Genomic DNA, 14,838 nt, shown 5'->3' with positions numbered 1-14,838 from the left:
GCTCTGTATCGCTAAAGTTGCTCAGGGACTATTGAGCTGTACAGTCATGGCATTTTCCAGGTAATCACAATTTAAGCCCTTCTTGTCCTTGTGAATATTTGAGTAACTGTATTGAGTTTGCGTGGCAAGGTTTTGGTAGTGAGCGGCTGCAGGGGTGGCCTCTGTGAGAAGATGCCAGGAGCTGCCTCCCACTGTGTGACAGAGCCAGTTCCAGCCTGCTCCAAGGACCCACCACTGACCAAGGCCAAGACCATCAGTGATGGTGGTAGCACCTCTGGGATAACATAGTGAAGAAGGGAGAAAAAAACTGCTGCACACCAGCAGCTGCAGAGAGGAGTGAGAATATGTGAGAGGAACAACCCTGCAGACACCAAGGTCACTGCAGAAGGAGGGGCAGGAGCTGCTCCAGGCACCAGAGTAGAAATTCCCCTGCAGCCCATGGTACGGACCGTGGTGAGATCGGCTGTACCCCTGCAGCCTATAGAGGTCCTTGGTGGAGCAAATTCCCACCTGCTGCCCATGGAGGACCCTGCTATGGAGCAGGTGCATGCCCAAAGGAGGCTGTGACCCTGTGGAACCTGTGGCCACATGGAGAGAAGAGCCCAGGCTGCAGCAGGTTTGCTGGCAGGACTTGTGACCCCATGGGGGATCCAGGCTGGAGCAGTCTGTTCCTGAAGGACTGCACCCCATTGAAGGAAGCCAGGCTGGAGCAGTTCATGCAGAACTGCAGCCTGTGGGGAGGACTCACGTTGGAGAAGTTCATGAAGGACTGCGGGAGGGATCCCACGCTGGAGCGGAGGAAGAGAGTGAGGAGTCCTGCCTGGAGGAAGAAGCAGCAGAGACAATGTGTGATGAACTGACCATAGCCCCCATTCCCCATCCCCCTGTGCCAGTTGATGGGGAAGAGGTAGAGAAAATCAGAAATAAAGATAAACTCAGGAAGAAGGGAGGGGTGGGAGAAGGTGTTTTAAGATTTATTGTTTATTTCTTGTTACCCTACTCCGATTTGATTGGCAATAAATTAAACAAATTTCCACAAGTTGAGTTGGTTTTGCCTGTGACAGTAATTGGCAAGTGATCTCTCCCTGTCCCTAATCTCACCCATGAGCCTTTCATTACCTTTTCGCTTCCCTGTCCAGCTGAGCAGGGGAGTGACAGAGCAGCTTTGGTGGGTGCCTGGTGTCCAGACAGGGTCCACATACCACAGCAACATTCATTACAGTATTTAGGTTTGTAATATTTGCAGAAGATACTTATTTTAAAATGCTTACTGTGGGTTTTTTTGCATCAGAATTGTGTCTTAATTTTTCCACAATATTACAAGCTCAGCTATTCTCTAGTTTTCACTTGTGATGAGTAACTCTTCAATTTTTTTCTACTTATTGATCAGATAGAAAACGTTTAAAACAGCTAGGTAGTAAACAGTGAATAGCAAGTATTGTTCCTATAAAAACAAACAAACAAACAAACAAAACAACCCAACTTAATTTTTATAAGCACATAGGTACATCAAGGAGAAATAATCTGATGATTGCTGTGAGCATTTAAAACCCATTATATAAAAAAGACAGTTGGGGTACAAGAATAGTTGTATGAAGCAGTTCTTTGGAATCTGAAAGATGCAGAGGTGGTCAAAACAAAATCAAATAAAGACCTTGACCAGGTTTTGTCTAATAATTGCTTGCTAAAAGCTGAATGTGAGGTAGGACATAATTAATTGGATTCTTCCTCTTCATAGCATAACATAGTCCTATAGTGCAGGCTGTGAAGGTTTAGGATGTCAAGCAGGAACAGGATATTAACTTGCAGAAGCTATAAGAACAGAATTCTCACCTTTTCTAGCAGGTAAGATCATGTGGGACTTGATTTTTTTTTTTTTTACTGACTTTTCCAAGTCCCAAAACCTGTTTTGGAAATAAGGAGCTCTGCACCCCATCTGCTATCCCTGGCTGTCCCAGTTAGCCCAAATACTGTGAAGTTTCCATGCATACTTGGCAGACATGAGAAATCTGTGTTTATTTTAGATACCATATGATACTTAGTTCTTCCATAACAAGGTACTGATCTAGAGATTAAAGGGTTAAAGCACTATTCTGGGCTTGTTAAACAAATACATGCACTATTTTGGCTTGCGAAAAAAAAATCAAGTCTTGCTCTGCCAGGAAACAAATGTGATTTTGCATGACCATGGATATATGTAATGTTGGACAAGTCATCTACACTTTTCTTTTCTTTTCTTTTCTTTTCTTTCTTTTCTTTTCTTTCTTTTCTTTTCTTTTCTTTTCTTTTCTTTTCTTTTCTTTTCTTTTCTTTTCTTTTCTTTTCTTTTCTTTTCTTTTCTTTTTTTTCTTTTCTTTTCTTTTCTTTTCTTTTCTTTTCTTTTCTTTTCTTTTCTTCTTTTTCTTTTTCTTTTTCTTTCTTTTTTCTTTTCTTTTTCTTTTCTTTTCTTTCTCTTTTCTTTTATTTTCTTTCTCTTTTCTTTTCTTTTCTTTTCTTTTCTTTCTCTTTTCTTTTCTTTTCTTTTCTTTCCTTTTCTTTTCTTTTATTTTATTTTCTTTTCTTCTTTTCTTTTTCTTTTTCTTTTTCTTTTTCTTTTTCTTTTTCTTTTTCTTTTTCTTTTTCTTTTCTTTCTTTTTTCTTTTCTTTTTCTTTTCTTTTCTTTTCTTTTCTTTTCTTTTCTTTTCTTTCTCTTTTCTTTTCTTTTCTTTTCTTTTCTTTTTTTTCTTTTTTTTCTTTTTTTCTTTTCTTCTTTGCTTTTTTTTCTCTTTTTAATGGGAATACCAGTGCTAGTCTGACTATAACAGATTTATGGAATATGTATATATACATATATGTATGTTAAAGCTATGACCATGCTGTAATAGTGGAACTATGTAAATAGCTTCCAACTAGAACAGTGACACTAATATTCCTCCTACATTTACGCAAGCTATAGAGCATGTGGATGAGCCTGCAGGACTATGGCATCCAGCCGGTAGCAGGAATGAGTGACAGACGGAGAGCAATATTTATCTAGCTTCCTAATATTTATTTGAGATTTAGATAATATGAGAAAATAAAATGATAGAGTCTACACCTGTTGTGTTTGGGTTTTTCCACTGGGATAAGAATATCATACACAAGCATACACACACATATGCATAGAGGAAGAATTCACAGGAATAAGTGAGCTTCCTTTCTTTTATATCAGTTTCTCCTGTGCAGGGGGAAGTGGGAGCCTGAGAAACTCCATTTCCTTTAATTTGCCAGAAGACAGCTTTCCCCAAGAAAAAAGCTTTCAAGCTAGAAGGCAGAGCAGCTCTAATATTCACCCATCAGTAATCTCATGTAAGGATTATACATTTGAAAAAGAGAATGATCCTTTTCCTTCTCAGAATTTTTCATGTCAAAAAGTACTGCTTCTTTGAAAACACGGTCCTCGTGCAAGCGTGTAGGTGACTAAGATTGTTGACATTTTTCAAAGCCGACTGGTAAAAATCCCCAGATCTCAGAAAAACTAAATCCCAGGCATCAAAGCAATGATAGCCAAGATGGAGCTTATGTGGCTTTGCTGTCTACCATGGAGGGCTTCCTGTTGTAAAATCAAGTGTTAGTCTCATTCTTGTAAGTGATCATCTTAGGGAAAAAGAAAAAAAAGAGTATAAACACGGGAAATGCATTCTAAACTTAATGAATGTTGAATTTCCACTGACTTGTGCTAGAAAAATGGCAGAAGATGATATACAACATAATTAGCAGCTAGCTAGTGGAAGAAACAACAGAGTAAAATAAAATTTAGGGGGAAAGTATCACAGTATCACAGTATGTTTGGGATTGGAAGGGACCTCAAAAGATCATCCAGTCCAATCCCCCTGCTGGAGCAGGAACGCCTAGATGAGGTCACACAGGAACATGTCCAGGCGGGTTTTGAATGTCTCCAGAGAAGGAGACTCCACAACCTCCCTGGGCAGCCTGTCCCAGTGCTCTGTCACCCTTACTGAGAAGAAGTTTTTTCTCAAATTTAAGTGGAACCTCTTGTGTTCCAGCTTGATCCCATTACCCCTTGTCCTATCATTGTTTGCCACCGAGAAGAGCCTGGCTCCATCCTCGTGACACTCACCCTTTATATATTTATAAACATTAATAAGGTCACCCCTCAGTCTCCTCTTCTCCAAACTAAAGAGACCCAGCTCCCTCAGCCTTTCTTCATAAGGGAGACGCTCCACTCCCTTAATCATCTTTGTTGCCCTACACTGGACCCTCTCCAGCAGTTCCCTGTCCTTCTTGAACTGAGGGGCCCAGAACTGGACACAATATTCCAGGTGTGGTCTCACCAGGGCAGAGTAGAGGGGAGGGAGAACCTCTCTCGATCTACTAACCGCCCCCCTTTTAATACACCCCAGGATGCCATTGGCCTTCCTGGCCACAAGGGCACAGTAACCTGCTTCTTATCCTGTGCATGAGAAAACCCCATGGAACTTGGATGTTGTAGCCACATGAAAAGTCACTCAAAATTCACATGTCATTGGCTGCCACTGTCAACAGCAAAGCGGAGCTGCTATTGACGTTTCCGCCGTCATTCTGTGCTGTGAGCTGCAGGGCACTGACATGCTGCCATCCTGGGTTTAGTGAAACTTATGCTGAGTCTGTCCCCTGTGAATGGGAAACTCCCCAAAAAGTGTTTGGAGCTCAGCATAGTGGCTTCGCCTCCCATGATTTATATTACTGAGGGTTCAGTCAGCTGCAGTAGATAAAAAATGAACACTTCCTAGGTTGAGTAAAACCTTGTTGGAACAGATGAATGTAACAACTGCTCTTTGGTAAAGTTCATGGCAAGGAACTGAGCAAGGGGTCTCATACCAAAACACAGCCACTTGTTACCACCCTAAACAAATGTGTGCCCTGTAAGATCCCACTCAGGAGTTTGAACTATCTGGGTGGAGGGCTTAGATAGGTGGTGTTTCTGTGAGTACTCTTGTGGATGCATGTGGGTGAAACAAAGAAAAAGGGTAAGGAAAAAAGAAAGGCAGGGGAGGAAGCAGGAAAAGAACAGAGGAGATAGGTTTACACTTTTGGTTTTTTTTCAGGCAGATGTGAACTTGATTTTTTGGTTGTGCTCCAAGCAGACACAACTTCTTGTGCCCGCACTATCAGCAAAGGCTTAGTAGCTCAGGCTTACTAACCATGGCTACAGTGTTTATGGTTTGGAGCTGACTCCTGCCCATCTAGAGTAAAGGCTCACAACTGTACAGTTAAAACCAGAAGAGACCAGAAAAATAATTCCAGGCACTGGGCTACATATACTTTCTGGCAAAATTTTGGTTCTTGATTTTGAAACTGGAGGACACTTTTAAGCTACCTGCTCCATAAGTGAGCTAATCCTTACTGCTATTAAAAGTTTCACTGACTTCAGTTTTCAGCTGTGAGATTTTGTTTTTCTCACTTTTTGTTCTCTGCCATGTCACTCATATTGTGTCACATTGGCTAAATCCAACTGATACGCATCAAATACTGATACGCTTAACAAAAAAAATCTGTAAAAAAATTTTTTAAAAAGAGAGAGATCAATGATTTCAGGCTCGAAACCTGGATAAGAGATGCTCAAGTCCAAATTGACAATCTGAAAACTTCTGTTCATTCTGAACACGTTGCTACAAATCTCTCAGCTTTCTTCTGAAGGTAATTGTGAAGCATCTCAGCAATTATCTCATACCTGCACCAGCTGAGATAGCAAAAAAAGCTTGATGTTCTTCCATTTCCCTAAGAAGAAAGAGGGAATATAGTCAGGAAGCTTGGTTGGCCTTAGAGAAACATCTGGGACCTGGGCTCTGCTTTGACAATTTCTGCATTTTATAAGAAACAGTCAGTGAAAAAAAGTCATGAACAGTTCTTGGAGCAAAAACTAAAAAACTAGATCTCCCCCTTCCTGGGTAAAAGCCCTAAGGCTGAGAAGCCTGGGATCACATCCTCTTTTCCACTGGGTGGAACTCAAAGCCTTTCTTCATTTCTCTGGTGCTGAAAACTTATTGGCAGTTGCAGCTCCAAGAGGCTGCAGATGTCCAGAAATCCTAGCCAAAAGACCACTGATCTCCAGCTTGCAGATCTGCTCCTATTCTTAAAAAGACATTGCTGCCACATGGCCTGAGGAGAGATCCCTCTTATAATGCAACATGCCTAAGTCCCAGAGCAGAGCTGGAATTACAGTGGACACTGGCAAGCCAAAACCTTAGGAGTGTGCCGACCACAAACACTCTCTTAGCGCTGCCTTCCTCTGACCACACACAGCGTGTTCAGTTTCTCCTGAGAACACGTATCATTGCAAGGGCAACCCCTCCAGGTCTTTTCATGTCTTGATATGTCCCATGAATGTGTCTGAAATCTACACTGCAACAATCTTCTCCAAGGACAAAAGGATAATAATTCTGTATCTTGTGTTTCAAAATGTTGAGCCTAAGTAATTCAATGAAAGGTTTGGAGTGTTTTTCCCTTAGTTTCCATAAAGATGGGACTTCATTTTTCATACACATCTCTTCGCTGTGTCTCACAGCATAATGGTCAAACCTGGCAATGTTTTTAGTCAGCGGCAGAGAGCGTGTCTATACTATTATACATAGTGAAAGGTGTTACAGAGGACTACCAAAGAGAGTTGACTGAAAGCCGTCTGCTTCACGCTGAAGCATGAAGTGCATTCTGTGTGGTACAGCATCACTCAGGAACACTGATTCCACCACAGATGTATTACATCTGCATTACAAGGTAATAGTAATTCTAGCAAATTTATTTCTCATAGTCTAGCTGCATATATACTTTAAGATAAGGTATTTAAAGGGAGACAAAGAAGCAGATGAGCAGCAGATGTGTGAAGCTGCAGAGGTGAGCTTGAGGCTGTGAACCTACTCATTTCCTCTCTAGTGAAGAAGACAGAGAAGCCTTAAATCAACAACATAACTTTTTAATGTATATCTTATTCTGTATATAAAATATAACATGTCATGTCAACATATACTACAATAATATATTACAATATATATGGGGTAATGTATATTGTCTTATATTTTCTATTACATGTTATGTTCCATACCTATTTATGCATTTTGTATATGTATGTGTATATATATATAATTACATGTATCAATATAAAATGGAGTTTTCTTCTTAATTTAAGGAAATATTTAAACATAAATGCCACCTAATAAAGCAGAACAACCTCACCTCTCCCTGCTCTTCCAAGACATGTCTCTGTATGTGTCTGGCATATAGAGATCCTGGACAAAACACTGAGGCAGTTTAACTTTACAAAGTACTATGTAGAAGTGCTTCCAGAGTACATTAGCATACTATGCTTCAGCAGCTTTGATTTCTTCTCTCAGGAGTTAAAAAGAAATTCACTTCATGAGTACATCTAGGCTCAGCTTATCAACTTATTTTAATACTTTAATGTCTTTGTTGGAGATAGTACTGGGAACACTCAAAAAACAATCACAACCTCTGCTGGCAATTAGAATGAAGAAAATTAAACCCAGGAGACACATCAGTTGTACATAAAAAGCTGATTCCCATAGGGGTGATTGTCTCACCTACTACAGCATGCCAGAAACATTTTAAGGCTTTGACATCATCACCATACTGGAAAAAAATTACTCTACAAAGTGGCAGTGTGTTTGATACATGTTGTAGATCTCTGAAGTTTTCAGTTGGAATGCTCTGACTTTGGCATTGCTACATCACTAAAGGTCATATCAGGTACACAGCCTAAGCTGTGGATAGTTGTTTCTTAATAAAAACAAACAAACAAAAAGAGATCTTCAGTCAGCTCCAGCCAACTCACTTCTCACTGAAGTTCTTCACTGTTTAAATTCCAAATGCCCAAACTAGCAATTATGGGATCCATTCAGCTCTCCACTGAAAACACATGTTACTGGATTTGCTGACTTCCACTGTTCACCCAGCTGTGCAGGTTCCCCTAAGACAACAGTGCACACAATAGCTAATCATTTACCATTTGGGGATTAGAAGTAGCAACGTCAATTTTCAGAAAGATTGGTTTATTTTTAGTTAGTAAGGCATTGGCAGAGTTAGTCATACAACCTTATAAACATTCTAAGTATAATATGTATTTTCAAATGTTTTTCGCCTTTGCAGTTGTCAGGGAAAGGATTTGTAGAAGCGCTCAGCTTTGGCCTAACTTTGCTTCTATCAAAGACAATGGGTTCCATTGTTTTCAGTGGCAGCAGATAGCTGACAGCAAGTCTTTGGGAAATCCCACCAATGATAGCTCCTCAGTTTGAAGAGGATGCATGATGTAAAGTATTGTGGGTTTGGGGTGTGGTGGTGCTTGGTTTTGTTTGGTTTTGCTTAGGGTATTAGGAGCCAACTTGTAGCGAAAGTGGGTGGACTAGTTACATTCTCATATCTGTTTTTACTAGAGGGGATAATTATAGGATTAATTCAGAAAAAAAAAGGGGGGTCTGTGTGAAGTGAAAAAAAAAATAAATACGTGCAGATACGCTGTAAAGAAAAAAAGTTTTGTGAATACAACCATATCTAACACACCAACATCATTTTTATAAAGGTATTTTATTACAATACACCATATCTGCATGTATATACAGGTTTTGTTGTTTTTTTTTTAAAGAATTACAAAATTTCACAAATCTTTTTCAGTACAATGACTATACACTGTTTACTATACAGAACCAAGCACTCTTCCAATAACAGTTCTATCATGCATTCCTGAACTTTTAAGCATTCTTTGAGCACTAATACCTCTAAATCTCTTAAGTGGTTAGGTCTAACTGAGAACAAAATATAATTTATACTTTTCAACTACGATTCTAAAGCAGCAGTTTGGAAATATATATTTTTTTAAAATAAGTGTTTGGAAGTTGCAATTCATAAAGTCCATAAAATGATATACTTTATTTCCTGAGTTTCATTAACTGTTCCTTATGCCTTTGTTGATTGCTATGACTAGACTTTGTTATATCAACAAACATAATTTATGACTTTGTGGCTGCTTAATGTGTTTACTTACTACATTATCTAGCAGTTGATTTAGGGTTGCCCATTTAAATTATACTGGCTATTTAAAGGCCTTATTTGACAAGGTTTCCATTTTGCATTGTCTTTTTCTTCCTGTCAGCTCAATCAATTACTGACATATTTATAATGAAATATACACAGAAAGGGACAAGCACAGTTAGCCCAGGGAAGCATATGCAAGGAAGATGGGAAGACTTAATTAATACATATTTACACTACTTCCTTGCTACAAAACAGCTAATAAACTAACCTCTACATCCCTAGAGCAAACTTAAAGAATGATTCATATTTAACATCTAACAGCAGACTCTTATCTAGTAGCGGATGCAGACTCAGTGTAAAGCAGAGACAAGAGCAATCTCATTGCTGTAATCTCAGGAGCTCTGTGCCAGACCACTGTGTTCACCTGTATGCTTCCCACCTTTCCAGTTGGAGTAAGATGAACTAATTGCAGAGAAACTCTAAGCAAAGATTGAAAAGAGCCAACAACAGGCAATGCAGAGGAAGTACTCATTTTGTTTAGCTGGTCAAGAATTTCAACAGAACACTAAGAGCATTGGTTTGAGCTGTTCAAAGTGTCATGAAGTGACAAGCTCAAAAATATTATTGTTCCTGTGTTGTAGCAGCATTTTGTCATTAGTGAAGGTGGACTCATCACATCTTCAAGTAAGATGAACTTTATACAGTATCTACACTGAAAAATTCACTTACCTTTTACCAAAGTATAAATATATGCTCTGCACATTTAGAGTTTTTTAAACAACCATTAAATTTTAGCTGATCCAATTAGGTCCTTTATTATATACCCTACAGATAAATTTGTACTGATTATTGACAGCAGCTGGGCTTAATGCTGCAGAACAGAATTAGGTCCATAGTTTCGTTTTGCTTTCTTTCTCCCTGTATGTTAACAGAGGACCTATCACTTACCTAAACTTACCTTAAAATTAAACTCGATTTTAAACTTTAAAAGAAACACCTTTTTGTCTTTGTCAATCAGCAGTAGAATTTCAGAGAAACATGCTAGTGATGGAAATGCTACTCTATACTATTGGGAAGATACAAATATAGATTTATGAATCTCCTCCCAATATTTGCATGGTCTTTGCAATTTCAAAGGGTGATTCAGATCCTTAGCAGGATAAAGTACCTGCTATAGCTGCCCAACTCTCTCCATTGATTAAAGAAGATGCTCAGGGCAGCTGGTTTTGTGTTCACACAGCTAGTGCTGGCTGTAGCTATGCTGAAGGAAGAACACTTGGAGCACCCCCAGCTGCTTATTTCCACCCCCATCACAGATTTCCACCTCCCAGTTTCTGCCAGTGTAACTTGTCTGATTGCTCCCCAACCTGTGTTGAAAGGAGCCAGGCCCACGCACTTCCAATGACAGGTCTTTGCAGGTCCATTTTGGTCTGTCCAAACTGAAACAGGGAAGACTGGGACAGCAGAATTGAGGGCAGCAGCTTTTAGAGGGTTTTTATGGTCAAGAAAGTAGAGGGGTCCCTTGACCTAGCAAAGTTGCAACTGAAATGGGGCATCACTGCTATTAATTTGCTGAAGGCAGGACAACAGATGCAGTACAACTGCAACCAGTCAGACTGTTCCAGCAGCAGCTAAATGAAGTCTATTGCACTCAGCTGCGGATTGCTGCCCTGCCTCATTAATTGGAAGTCAGTATTTGCCCAAACCCCACACTGTACCTGTGATTGCTCTCAGACTCAGATCTATTAAATGGTCTGATTAATTAATTACCTCTAAATACTTGTGTTTCTAACCCAGTTACTTCACTAAGTAGTGAACTGGGGTGTGGCCACCTGAGCTGGCATATTGACAGACCTGAGAGGAACCTCCAGCTTCACCTGGCTCAGTGGCAGGTGAAGCAACATCTTCATTATAGACCTTCATTAAAGCCCTCTGAAGAACAGTCAGGTCTGCTTTTGCCTGCTTGATGGATACCACAATGTGGAAAGCCCTTCAGGGTGATTCTCTATTCTTGTTTATTAGCTACTTCATTCTTAGGTATGCTAAGAATAGATGTGGAAATAAATAGCAAAAAGGAATGTACTCAAGGTAAGTTTCCTGCATTCAGAAAACAAATATTAATATCATCCTGGATAAATAAGCGTATACTTATAGGTAAGTGTTTGTGGATGTTTTCAGAAAGACCTGGCGTAGAATTAAAGACAGAGTTCTGGAAACAGAGCTACTGCAAGTAGAATAACTCAGGAGAAGGCTTAAGAAGAGAGAATTACTTCTCTGGAATTCTTGTCTAATTGAGATTAGAAAGGCTCTTCCCCTGGCTGTGCAGGTTAATTCAAGATTTACTACTTTGAATGCTACTTTATCTCAAAAGGTGGTATCTTTCTTGGCTCAGCTTTTGTATGTTGGGAGATTAGAAGGTAAAAAGGTGAGACAAGGGACAAGTCATGCAAAAAAAATGCACTTGTATGAATAGGTCTTAAGTTGCCTCATGGATTTATTATACGTAACAGAGAAAGAAAGCAGGTGGTTGTCCGTTTTTCACAACGGGCTGGATAACTATGTGGTGTGCTTCTCATGTAACTTCAACATGCAGTTGCCTCTCCAGGGTATGTTTCTAATGTACTGCTGCATTAAGGCTTAACAGACTAACAGACTTGTGTGTCATGGAACCCTAATTCTCATCAGCTTTTTATAATTTGTTTTCTTGAAGTCTTTATTTTTTGTAAGTTACAGTGAACATTGGGGATACCTAACCAACAGGACTTTTCTCACAGCAATCTTTGATATCTCAACAAGCCCTCAAAAATTACCTTTTTTTTTTTTTTTTTTTTTTTTTCCAATTTGTGGTTCCAGAAGATTCCAAAGAAGTTTCCAAACAGACTTGCTTTGCTTGGATGTTTTGAGAACTCATGTGACTGGAATGTGCTGTGGATGGATACAGGCTCTTCAGGATAGGCTGGCAAGAGTGAGAGTTGCCCTTTATGTGAGAGAGCAGGGGGAATTCATGGAGCTCTGCTTGGATACAGCTCATGGGAGGGTTAAAGGCCTGAACAACACAGGTGTTGGCTACCAGCCGCCTGATCAGGAAGAAATGGATCAGGCTCCCTTCAAACAATAGGAAGAAGCCTCACGTTCCTAGGGCCAGGCACTCCTGACAGACTTGAACCACTCTGGTATCTGCTAGAGGGGTAACACAGCAGGGTACAAGCAGTCTAGGAGATTTCTGCAGAGCATCAATGACAGTGTCCTGGCACAGGCCATTGGGGAGCTGCCAATAATAGATGCTCAGCTGGATCTGATAATTCCTGTACTGCTCCTGGCTGGGATGGAGTTAATTTTCTTTATAGCAGCTCATATGGTGCTATTTTAGATCTGTGACCAGAACAATGTTGATAACACACTAATGTTTAGCTATTGCTGAACAGTGTTTCTCCAGCATGAAGGCCTTCTCTGTTTCTTACTCTGCTTTCCCCTTTGAATACATCAGGAGAGCACAGAATGAGGCAGATGACCCAAGCTAATGAAAGAGCTGTCTCATGCCATATAATGCCAAGCTCAGCAATAAAAAGGAGAGAGGTAGGTTAGCCATTTTTTACTTGGGAACTGCCTAGGCATTGACCTGGCTGTGGGAAGTGGCAAGTGATTGCCTTTGCATCACTTTTTTTTTTATTATATCAGCAGCAAAGGGAAGACTACTGAAAATGTGGTCCTGCTGATGAATGGGGCAGGAGACCTGGTGACAGAGGACACAGAAAAAGATGAGATGCTTGATGTCTTCTTTGCCTCAGTCTTTATTGGTAAGATGTCTTAAGCAGACCTGATGGGTGACACCAGAAAATGCTGAGGGCATTGGCGAAGGACTTTGAGGCCAGTCTCAGTATCTTTGAAAGGTCATGATGATGAGAGGCTCCTGAGGACTGGAAGAGCACAAATGTCACTCTTGACATCAAGAAGGAGAAATTACAGGCGGGTCAGCCTTGATTTGATCCCTTGGAATGTGATGGATAAAATAATCCTGGAAGTGTTTCCAAATGTATTAGGGACAAGAAAATAATTTAGTGTAGTCAGCATGAATTTATGAAGGGGAAATAATTTCTGTCCAACTTGATAGCTTTTCATGATGAGGTGACTGGTGGGAAAAGTGGATGTTGTCAGTGACTTAGCTGACTTTAGTGAGGCTTTTGACACTCTCCCATGACAGTTGTATTGACAAACTGATGAAGTACAGTCTAGATAAGTGGATAGTAAGATGGACTGAAAACTGACTTAACTGCCAGGCCAAAGCCTGGCGATTTGTGATCACAGGGATGTGATAGTGGCCTGTCTCAAAAGGGGAAAAGGATCCTGGGGGAGGAGATAGGAGGACTCATTGAGAAGGCTTTAAACTAGATTTGAAGGGGAGAGGGGAGGAAACCAGGTATAGCAGAGGCATACCGAAGTGCTAGTGAGGCCCTTTGGTCTGCCATCCCGGTGGAGGTAGGGATGGAGAGCCATGCAATAAGAGAAACATGAGTTATTGATGTGTTAGAAACCATGGAAGCACTTGATGATGGCCACAAAGGAATTTGGGCTTCTCACCAGAAAAAGATGGCAGAATCAATGGCCTAGCTGAAGTGCACCTACACAAATGCATGCAGCATGGGCAACAAACAGGAGGAGCTGAAAGACATTGTGAGGTAGAAAAACTATGATATAATTGTCATCACAGAAACATGGTGGGCTGACTCCCATAACTGGAGTGCTGCATTAGATGCCTATAAAATCTTCAGAAGGGATAGGCAAGGAAGGAGAGGAGGTGGGGTAGCTATGTATGTTAAGGAGTGTTTTGATTGTCTGAAACTTGATAAGGCTGATGATAGGGTTGAGTGTCTATGGGTGAGAATCAAGGGGAAGGGCAACAAGGCAGACAACCTGTTACAGACCACCCAACCAGGATGAAGAGGCAGAAGAAATATTTTGCAGGCAGCTGGGAGAAGTCTCCTGATTGCTAGCCCTTGTTCTTATGGGGGACTTCCACCTACCACATGTCTGCTGGAAGTATAACACAGCAGAGAGGAAGCAGTCTAGGAGGGACATGGTTTAGTGCTAGAGTTAGGTTATGGTTGGACTTGATGATCCTGAGGGTCTCTTCCAACTGAAATGATTCTATGACCCTCAGGATCATCAAGTCCAACCATAACCTAACTCTAGCACTAAACCATGTCCCTAAGAACCTCGTCTAAGTGCCTTTTAAACACCTTAAGGGATGGTGACTCTGCCACTTTCCTGGGCCGCCTGTTTCAATGCCTGACAACCCCTTCCACAAAGAATTTTTTCCTAATATCTGATCTAAACCTCCTCAGCACAACTTGAGGCCATTTCCCCTTGTCCTATCACTTGCTACTTGAGAGAAGAGGCCAACACCCTCCATGCTACAACCTCTTTTCAGGTAGTTGTTGACAGCGATAAGGTCTCCCCTCAGTCTCCTTTTCTCCAGGCTAAACAGTCTCAGTTCCCTCAACGGCTCCTCATAAGACTTGTGCTCCAGGCCCCTCACCAGCTTCGTCGCCTCCTCTGCACTCTCTAGTATTTCAATGTCCTTCTTATGAAGACGGGCCCAGAACTGAACACTTGACGTGGGGCTTCACCAGTGCTGAGTACAGTGGCACAATTGCTTCTCTAGTCCTGCTGGCCACACTATTCCTGACACAAGCCAGGATGCTGTTGCCATTTTGGCCACCTGGACACACTGCTGGCTGAGGTCTCTTCCAACTGAAGTGATTCTATGAAATCCTTCTGGAGGCTAGTCACTTGTGATGTACCCCAAAGGTTGACACTGGAGCAAGTAATGTTTAA

The sequence above is a fragment of the Nesoenas mayeri genome (genome assembly GCF_963082525.1).
Source record: "Nesoenas mayeri genome assembly, chromosome: 3".
NCBI lineage: Eukaryota > Metazoa > Chordata > Aves > Columbiformes > Columbidae > Nesoenas > Nesoenas mayeri.
This window is presented reverse-complemented; position numbering follows the sequence as displayed.